Raw genomic sequence first — 9,759 nt, 5'->3', positions numbered from 1 at the left:
AACATAAAATATATTTCTCAGTATCAGCTTCTGAGGAATCTATCTTAGGGGCCCTGGATGAGGCTGCTGGAGAAGTTTCTAACCTTTAAAGAAAGCTGTGCAGAGCCAGTTACAAAGGAGTGACCGTGGCAGGAATCGTGTTCGTGGCTTGAAGTGATGGAAGATGGATGGGACAAAGGAAGAGCAGATGCCTCAGAATCCTGCACTCCAGTCACTCCTAAGAAACTAATGTTTATTGGGCACCTTCTACGTACCAAGCCCCGTGCTGAGATCTGGGGATACAGTGGTGAACAGTAAAGACCAGAGCCAGTTTTGTGAGCATGTGACCTATGCAATTGCCCAAGCCCAGGTGCTTGGGAGGGTCCCATGCTTGGTTGAATGTTCTGTCACTGTCCTGAAATTCTTTATAATTTTCAAACAAGAGGCCTCAAATTTTCATTTTTCACTGGGCCCTGCAACATACGTAGCCAATCATGATAAATACAATGTCATTTCTGCTCTCATGGAACTTAGAGTTTAGTAGGGAAGGCAGACATGAACTAATTACATAAGGTGCTAGTTCCAGTTGTGATGAGGGCTACTAAGGGACAGGTACAGGTTGCTTTGAGGGTGTGTAACAGAGGGACCTAGTAGTCTGGAGTCAATGAAGGCACCCAGAAGAAGAGCCATTTAAGCAGACATCTGAAAGATAGCACAGGCAAGACAGCACATGCAGAGTTCTCCAGGGAGATCATTTTGGGTGGAGGGAATAGCATGTGTAAAGGCCCCCAGGCAGGAAGGAGCTTGGCCCATTAGAATGAGAGAGGGGGCCAGTGAGAGTAGAGCTTAGTGAACATGGGAGTAGGACAGGATTCTCTCTTTGGCAAGGGCACCAAGATCTGGATGTACTGTGGTCAGCTTTATAGGTTTTCCCAGTTGGTAACTTGAGTTGACCCATAGACTCCTTTCTGTTGGTATCCCATTATTGCTGTCTGATCCATGAGTTAATTTACCCCCTTAATCTTGCAATTCTTTGGAAGGTGGTGGGTACCTCACAAATACTGCAGTCTCTCAAAATATTTTTCTTTTTAAGTTCCTTAAATTTAAAATGTTATGTACATGATAATTTTTTAAAAAAATATATCTTTATTGATTTCAGAAAGAGGAAGGGAGAGAGAGAGAGAGAGATGGAAACATCAATGATGAGAGAGTCATTGATCGGCTGCCTCCTGCACGCCTCTGAGTGGGGATGGAGCCCGCAGCCCGGCCATGTGCCCTGACCGGGAATCTAACCACCATCCCCTGGATCCTCGGTTGATGCTCAACCGCTGAGCCATGCCTGGCCGGGCTGTTCAGGATAATTTTTGAGTATTTATTTAATAACCCAGAATGAAGACATAAGCCACAAACTTACCCAAAGTTTCTGCAGTATTGAGCCTGAAAAATGTTTGTAAATTCATGATACCCTCTGTGTGGTGTGAATCATTTTATTCTTGTTTGTTTTTTACCCACCTCTTTGACACTTAAAAACAGGAGTTCCCTAGACCAGGACCTTCTAGAATTTTCTGCATATCCCTCTGTAGACTCATACGGTGTGATTTTATAGAGTTCGTGGCTCTCTCATGTTCCCTCTCTCTAAGCTCTGAAGAACTGTCCTCTGAATGTCTCTTCACAGGTGAGTGGGGAGCTCCACACTCTTCCCAACGGGACAGAATTGAAATCTATTGTACATTATAAAGTTTACTTGGTGGAAACATTTCAATCTCAACTCTTGGGGAATGGCAAAGCTGGAAGATCTGGGGGAGATAAAACCTCCATCAGTGAGTACTTAAATAGCCCATGCCACATTTTAAAGGACAATCCATATGTATACTGAATTTATTTCTCTGGGCAAATGACAGAAAAATGTAAAATAAAAGAATGGAAAACAATACAAATGGCCCTCATCTGGTGCTGTTTTTGCACTGGTATCCTGTTGACGCCCCATTTTATGGCCTGGTTAGAAATTCTAAGCAGACGTGACTGGGAATCATTAGCATAGAAAATAACTTTGGGCTCAGTGACAGTAGTGGGATTAAAAAAAAAAAGTTTTATCTCTTTTAGTCTATTAAAGTGAGTTACATTTATGGATTTTCTAATATTAAATCATTCTTGTGCTTCTGGGATTGCTCCAGTTTGGGGTTGTGGTTATATGGATTTTTTTTTTTTTCTCTTTTGACAGTCTTAACCACATTTAAGTGTAAAATTCAGTGGCATTCGGTACATTCACAATGTGCAACCGTTTCCAGAACTACTTCATCGTCCCAGACAAAACTGTTTGCATTAACAGCAACTCCCATTCTTCCTCCCCTGGCCCTACTCACCTATGTGCTTCGTTCTGGCTCCATATGAACTTGCCTACTCTAAGTATCTCATATAATGGAACTCCTACAATATTTTGTCCTTTTGTGTCTGGCTTATTTCACTTAACATAATGTTTTCAAGGTTTATGCATGTTGTAACATGTATCAGAATTTCATTCTTTTTTTTTTTGTTCAAAATATTACAGATGCCCCCTTTTCTCCCCATTGCCCCCTTCCTGCCCCCCTCCCCAGTCCCTCACCACATATTGTCCGTGTCCTTGGGTTATGCATATATGCATATAAATTCTTTGGTTAATCTCTCCCCACCCACCCCCACCTTCCCTCTGAGATTCGTTCTTTTTAAAGGCTTAATAATATTCCATTGTATGTATAGACCACATATTGTTTATCCATTCATCTGTCATGGGCATTTGGGTTGTTTCCACCTTTTAGCTGTTGTATATAATGCCAGCAGCAGGATTCTTGCTTGGAAAGGAAATGTGAGTGCTCGCCCTTTGCATGTCTTTGCTCACTTTGCATTTGCTTTTTTTTTTTGTCGAGAGGAGTGGTTGGGATTTGAATCTTGTCCCTGTCCCCAGTCTAAATGGTAACCCTGTGCCCTTTCTCATAGCCAATGGTTAGACCTAGGGTTTTGGAATTAGACAGCTGTGAGTTCAGACCCTGCTCTCACCACTTCCAACCTAGGGGACTTTGGGCAACTTCTCAGCCTCTGCAAGCCTTGGCTGTTGACATCACTGATGAGAACCATCCAGTGAACACCGCACGGGGAGAACTCTTGCCCTTTGATGGCCCCTCACAAAGCAGGGGCCACTGGGACACGTGCTTCTTGCTGATGAAAAGACACTTAGAAGGTCGGAGCTGGAAGGGAGCTTAGTGGAACTCCAAATGTCCGATCATTGCTGTCACCCGGGGAACCGCAGGAGGCAGAAGCCTGGGCTCTACTCAGCTCCTACCGAGTCTGAGTCTCTAGGGGCAGAAAATTGGAAATACACAATGCAAAAGGCCTGAGGTGGTAGAGGAGCTGTCATGCTTGGGAACCTCTTCCTTGTCTGCTCGTATTTTAATACTTTAGGTGGTTTGTAAACACCCACGATACCCATCCATCGGCTGGCATAAACTGGACCTTCGTTTTGTCTTAGTTTAGGAACTGTGGGACTGATGCTTCGGCAGGGAGGGAAGATGGCGGCGCTGTGGGAAGCGGCAGGGCGCCCGCTCCCAGCCACGGCCCGATTTCCTCCTGAAATCCTACAGAGCCGGCTGGGAAGCCAGAGAAACCTACCTGAGTGGACGGAGTGCGAGGGGGGAGCCCTGAGGACACATCACGGAGGCCGGTAAGGGGGGGCGCAGGGAGGGGAGGGCCCCCGAAGCCGTGCTGGGCTCCGAGCCCGGAGGCCTGGAGGCCCAAAGCTCCCTCCCCTCGGGGTGCGGACGGCCTCCAAGAGCGGGGACCCCACACCCGGGGCGACGAGGGGAAGGAGCGCCCCGCGCACCGGGCAGAGGGGCCCAGGGGAGCGGCGAGTCCCGGAGGGGACGGCGCCTTCCCGGGAAACAGAGCCTCTGATGGCAGCTGGCGCCTTCCTAGGGAACAAAGCCTCTGATGGCGGCCGGCGCCTTCCTAGGAAACAGAGCCTCTGATGGCGGCGGGCGCCTTCCTAGGGAACAAAGCCTCTGATAGCAGCCGGCGCCTTCCTAGGGGACAGAGCCTCTGATGGCGGCCGGTGCCTTCCCAGCGAAACGAAGCTTCTAGTGGTGACAGGACCGGAGTCTAATGCTCGGGGTGCCGACCATAGGAAAGGCTGCCCCAAAGTGTGTGGCACTTAGTGAGGGCCCAGAGCTTGAGACTGAGCAGCCGCACACGGGGACCCTCTGTCTCCTTGTGAGACATCGTGTTGAGTCCCAGGAAGCACTGAATCTGCGTGGCGCGGGGGAGGGGAGGAGCGCTCCTGGTGCGGAGTCTGGGACCTGGGACCAGCCCTGAGGGGCGCCCTGGTGGCGCCGAGCTCCCAGTGCAGAGACACTGGGATTTGTGACCGGCCCTGAGGGGCCCCGTGGTGGCGCATGAAGCGGCCCCAGCTTTGCTGAGACCAGCTGTGCCGGGAGCTGCGTGGAGCTGACTTTGGGTCCCCTCCCGCTGGGTGCGTTGGTGTGTGGGTGGCGGGACTTTGCGGGGCGGACTCTCTGCCTGTGTGTTGCTTTGTGCGTTTGTGAGTTGATGGCCACACTGGCTCCCACCTTCCCGGCGTGCACTGCGCACAGACCAGCGGAGGCTGGGATTGGGGTCTGCGCAGTAGACGGTCTGAGGGGCGGGCGTGGTGTGGCCAGCCAACCAGAGCTGAGCAGGGGGGGTGGAGCCCGCTGGGAGCACCGCCCCCAACAGGAAAGGGGCGGGTCCCGATCACTGAGGCCCCAGACACCCCACAGGGCACAGCCCTGAGGGGAAGGGGGGAGCAGCTAACAGGAGGACATCACAAGAATAAGACTCTTGGGGACTGTTGTCTGGGAACTGGAGGAAACGCCGAAAACCCCTGCAGGGGGCCGGGCAGGCAAAGGGCTCACGGGAATGTTCTTTAATCGAACCCACTGAGCCCAGGCTGCCGAAAGGGCCCAGACAGAAAAGGCAACAGGCTGAACTCAATCTGAAGCTGCGGCAGGCCAGAGCCTGGGGATCTAGAATCAGAGGACAGGGTAGGGGCTGAGGAGCTGGCGGTGGAGCAGAGACTAACTCCCACAGAGTGAGCGCCTGACAGCGACGCCTCTAAGGGGAGTGACACCCTGGGCTACACTCCCCACCCTGCATCCTAAAGACTCTACAGAAGACTCTGGAGCAAGACCAGACAAAATACAAAGTGGCAAAATAGCTGATAAGAGGAGGTGGCCCACAGAGAGCCTCAGATCAACCATCTACCTGAGGACACCAGAGCCAAACCTGGACGGCTTCTCACAGTGGGTGATACACAAGCACCTCCCAGGAGAACTGAAATCACCCCACAAAACAGTGACCCGCAGACAACACAAGCTGCCCAGGAGAAACCCACCTGATTGTCTTTTTTGCTTCTGTTTTTTGTTTTGTTTTGGTTTTTTTGTTTGTTTTTTCTCTTTTTCCCTTAGGAAGAAGAGAAAGGGGGGGGGCATTTGTTTTTTCTTCTTTTTTAAATTTTATAATAATTAAAAAAATTTTTTAAAACTTTTTTAACTAAATTTTTTTCCCTTTTTAAAAAAAGAATTTTGTCTTGCTTACCTTGTTTTTAGTTTTGTTTCTCTGTTTTGTTTAGTTTATTTGCTTTGTTTTGCTGTATCCTTGCTTCTACTATCAAGACTTTCTTGACATCCCTGCTTAATGGCTGGGACTGTATCAATATAACCAAGTTTACTGCTTTCCTCTATGGTTTCCACCAAAGCTCTTACCAGACTCCCTCCTGCCCAGGCTTTATCTCTCTCTCTCCTCTCGATCCATTGGCATAACTTTTTTTTTCTTTCTTTTTCTTTTCTTTCATTCTTTTATTCTCCTCCCTTCTGTCTTCCTGTCTTTTTGTTTGATTGTTAGTTTCTCTTATTCTCTTTATTGTATTTTTATTTTCTCATTTTCAACTATTATCCTATTCCTATTCTCTCCCTTAATTTTTTGCTTCCCCCTTTTTCAGAATCTTTTCTCTGCCTATGTTATCTCCCAGTAGCTTCTCTATTTTTTACATTTTAGTTTATTATTATTTTTAACATTTTCATCACTATTAACAACAATATACATCTCTCTCTCTCTCTCTCTCTCTCAGCTTTACTTTTCTCTCTTTCTTTTTTTTAAGCTTTTTTTGGTGTGTGTTCTCCCTTCACTCTCCCAGTTCTAGTTTTACTTTGGTTGTTTTCACTGTGACTGTCAAGATATTTTGTAAGATACCCCTTGTTTCCTGGAAGTTTAGTTGTGTATTGTCCTGCTTTGCCAGCACCTGTACAACAGCTTACACAATGAGGTTGGGGCTGAAACACAGTTAGCCAACCTGAGAGGAGAGTCCTTCCAAGAACCAGTCAAAGACAATCTAGACCCAACCACAACAGGAGAACATAAAGAAATCACAAAAGGGACACCCACAAAAGGGACATGCCTAGAGCAAAGAGCACAGAAATATAAGGAAAATATACCTCTGGGCTCCACTGGACCCACAAGACAAAATCTCATCCCACAAGACTAGGAGACAGCAAATATATCTAATATATAGATACAAACATTAAGACCTACCAAAATGGGGAGAGAAAGAAACAACTCCCAAATTAAAGAAAAGGAAACATTGCCAGAAAAAGTCTTTGATGAGGTGGAGTTAAGCAAGCTATCAGAAACAGAGTTCAGAGTATTGATTATGATATTCAAGGAACTTTAAGAGAAGAACAAGGCAATAGAGGATAAGATCAAGGACTTTAGGGAAAATATGAAAAAAGAGATACAGAGCATAAACAAAAATCAGACAGAAAGAAAAAATGCTGGTATCTGATATCAAGAATACACTGGAAGGAATTAAAAGCAGGCTCAATGAAGCAGAGGGTAGAATAAGTGACTTAGAAGACAAGGTAGAAAAATCACTCAATCAGACCAGCAAAAAGAAAAAACACTTAAAAAGCATGAGGACAGTCTAAGGGAGATTTGGAACAACATGAAGCGAAACAACACTTGCATTATAAGATTACCAGAAGGGGAGGAAAGAGAGCAAGGGATAGAGAACTTGATGGAGGAAATAATGACAGGAAACTTCCCTACGCTGGTGAGGGAAAAGCCACACAAATTCAGAAAGCACAGAAGGTTCCAAACAATCGGGCCCCAAAGAGATCCACTCCAAGACACATCATAATTAAATTGGCAAATGTCAAAGACAAAGAGAAAATATTAAGAGCTGCAAGAGAGAGACAAGGGAACCCCCATAAGGCTAACAGCTGATTTCTCAACAGAAGCTCTTCAGGCCAGAAGGGAGTGGCATGAAGTTCTGCAAGTAATGAAAAGCAAGAACATGCAACCAAGACTGCTTTATCCAGCAAGGCTATCATTTAAAATTGAAGATGAAATAAAGAGCTTCCCAGACCAAAAAAGGCTAAAGGAGTTCAGTACCACTAAACCAGCATTGCAAGAAATGCTAAAAGGACTGCTTTAAGAAAAAGAAGGAATAGTGAGAGAAAGGTACATCAGCATAATGGGGGAAAATGGCATTAAATAAGTTTATATCAATAGTAACCTTAAATGTAAATGGAATAAATGATCCAATAAAGAGACATAGAGTAGCTGAACGGATAAGAAAACAGGACCCAAATATATGCTGTCTACAAGAGACCCACCTGAGAGCAAAAGACTCACACAGGCTGAAAGTAAAGGGATGGAGTAAAATATTCCATGCCAATGGAAAGGAAAAGAAAGCTGGAGTAGCAATTCTTATTTCTGACAAAATAGACTTCAAAATAAAGACCATAACAAGAGACAAAGATGGTCACTACATAATACTAAAGGGGTCAATCCAACAGGAGGAAATAAGCCTTATAAACATTTATGCACTCAATATAGGAGCACCTAAATATATAAAACATTTATTGGGGGACTTTAAGGGAGAGATTGACAGCAACACAATCATAGTGGGGGATTTTAACACCCCACTGTCAGCATTGGACAGATCATCAAGACAAAAAATCAACAGGGAAACATAGACTTTAAATGACTCATTAGACCTAATGGATTTAGTTGACATTTACAGAACATTTCATCCCAAAGCAGCAGAATACACATTCTTCTTAAGTGCACATGGAACATTCTCAAAAATAACCCACATGTTAGGGCACAAGGCAAGTCTCTACAAATACAAGAGGACTGTATCTCTTGTATATCAAGCATCTTCTTGGATCACAATGCCACGAAACTAGAAATCAACCATTATAAAAAAACTCAAAAATATTCAAACACATCGAGGCTAAATAGCATGTTATTAAACAATGAATGAGTTACCAATGAGATGAAGGAAGAAATCAAACACTTTATGGAAAGTAACGAAAATGAACAGACAACAACCCAAAATCTATGGGACACAGTGAAAGCAGTCCTGAGAGGAAAATTCATAGCATTACAGGCCTATCTCAAGAAAAAGATCTAATGAACCATCTAACACAACAACTAAAAGAACTAGAATGAGAACAGCAAGAAAAGCCTAGAGGGAGTAGAAGGAAGGAAATAATAAAAACCAGAGCAGAAATTAATGACATAGACACTAAAAAGAGATACAAAAAACCCAATGAAACCGAGCTGGTTCTTTGAAAAGATAAATTGATGCACCTTTAGCCAGACACACTAAGAAACAGAGAGAGAGGACCCAAATAAATAAAATCAGAAATGAAAGAAGTGATATAACAACTGATCCAACAGAAATACAAAGGATTGTAAGAAAATACTATGAGCAACTATATGCCAACAAACTGGACAACCTGGATGAAATGAACAAATTCCTAGAAGCATACAACCTTCCAAAGCTGAATCAAGAAAAGGCAGAAAATTTGAACAGGCTGATAACAACTAATGAAATTGAAGCAGTAATCAAAAAACTCCCAGCAAACAAAAGTCCTGGACCAGATGGATTTACAGGCAAGTTTTACCAAACATTCAAAGAAGAATTAATACCTATTCTACTCAAACTGTGCCAGAAAATTCAAGAGGAGGGAAAACTCTCAATTCTTTTTATGAGGCCAGCATCATCCTAATCCCAAAACCAGATAAAGACACTGCAAAGAAAGAAAATTATAGGCCATTGTCCCTGATGAACATAGATGCTAAAATCCTCACTAAAATACTAGCAAACCGGATCCAGAAATACATTAAAAAGATCATACATCATGACCAAGTGGGATTTATTCCAGGTATGCAAGGCTGGTACAACATCCACAAATCAATAAATGTCATACACCACATAAAAAATGAAGGATAAAAATCACATGATCATATCAATAGATGCAGAAAAAGCATTCAACAAAATCCAGCACCCATTTCTGACAAAAACTCTCAGCAAAGTGGGAATAGAGGGATCATACCTCAACATAATAAAGGCCATATATGACAGACCTACAGCCAACATCATACTCAACGGGTGAAAACTAAAACCATTTCCCCTAAGAACAGGAACAAGACAGGGATGTCCACTTTCACCACTCTTATTCAACATAGTACTGGAAGTCCTTGCCACAGTCATCAGACAGGAAGGAAACATAAAAGGCATCCAAATTGGAAAGGAGGAAGTAAAACTGTCATTAGTTGCAGATGACATGATATTGTCCACAGAAAACCCTAAAGACTCCATCAAAGTACTACTAGGTTTGATAAATGAATTTGGCAAGGTAGCTGGATACAAAATCAACATCTGAAAATCAGTGGCATTCTTATACACCAACAATGAACTTTCAGAGA

The sequence above is a fragment of the Miniopterus natalensis genome, chromosome 18 (assembly GCF_054644295.1).
Source record: "Miniopterus natalensis isolate mMinNat1 chromosome 18, mMinNat1.hap1, whole genome shotgun sequence".
Lineage (NCBI taxonomy): Eukaryota > Metazoa > Chordata > Mammalia > Chiroptera > Miniopteridae > Miniopterus > Miniopterus natalensis.
This window is presented reverse-complemented; position numbering follows the sequence as displayed.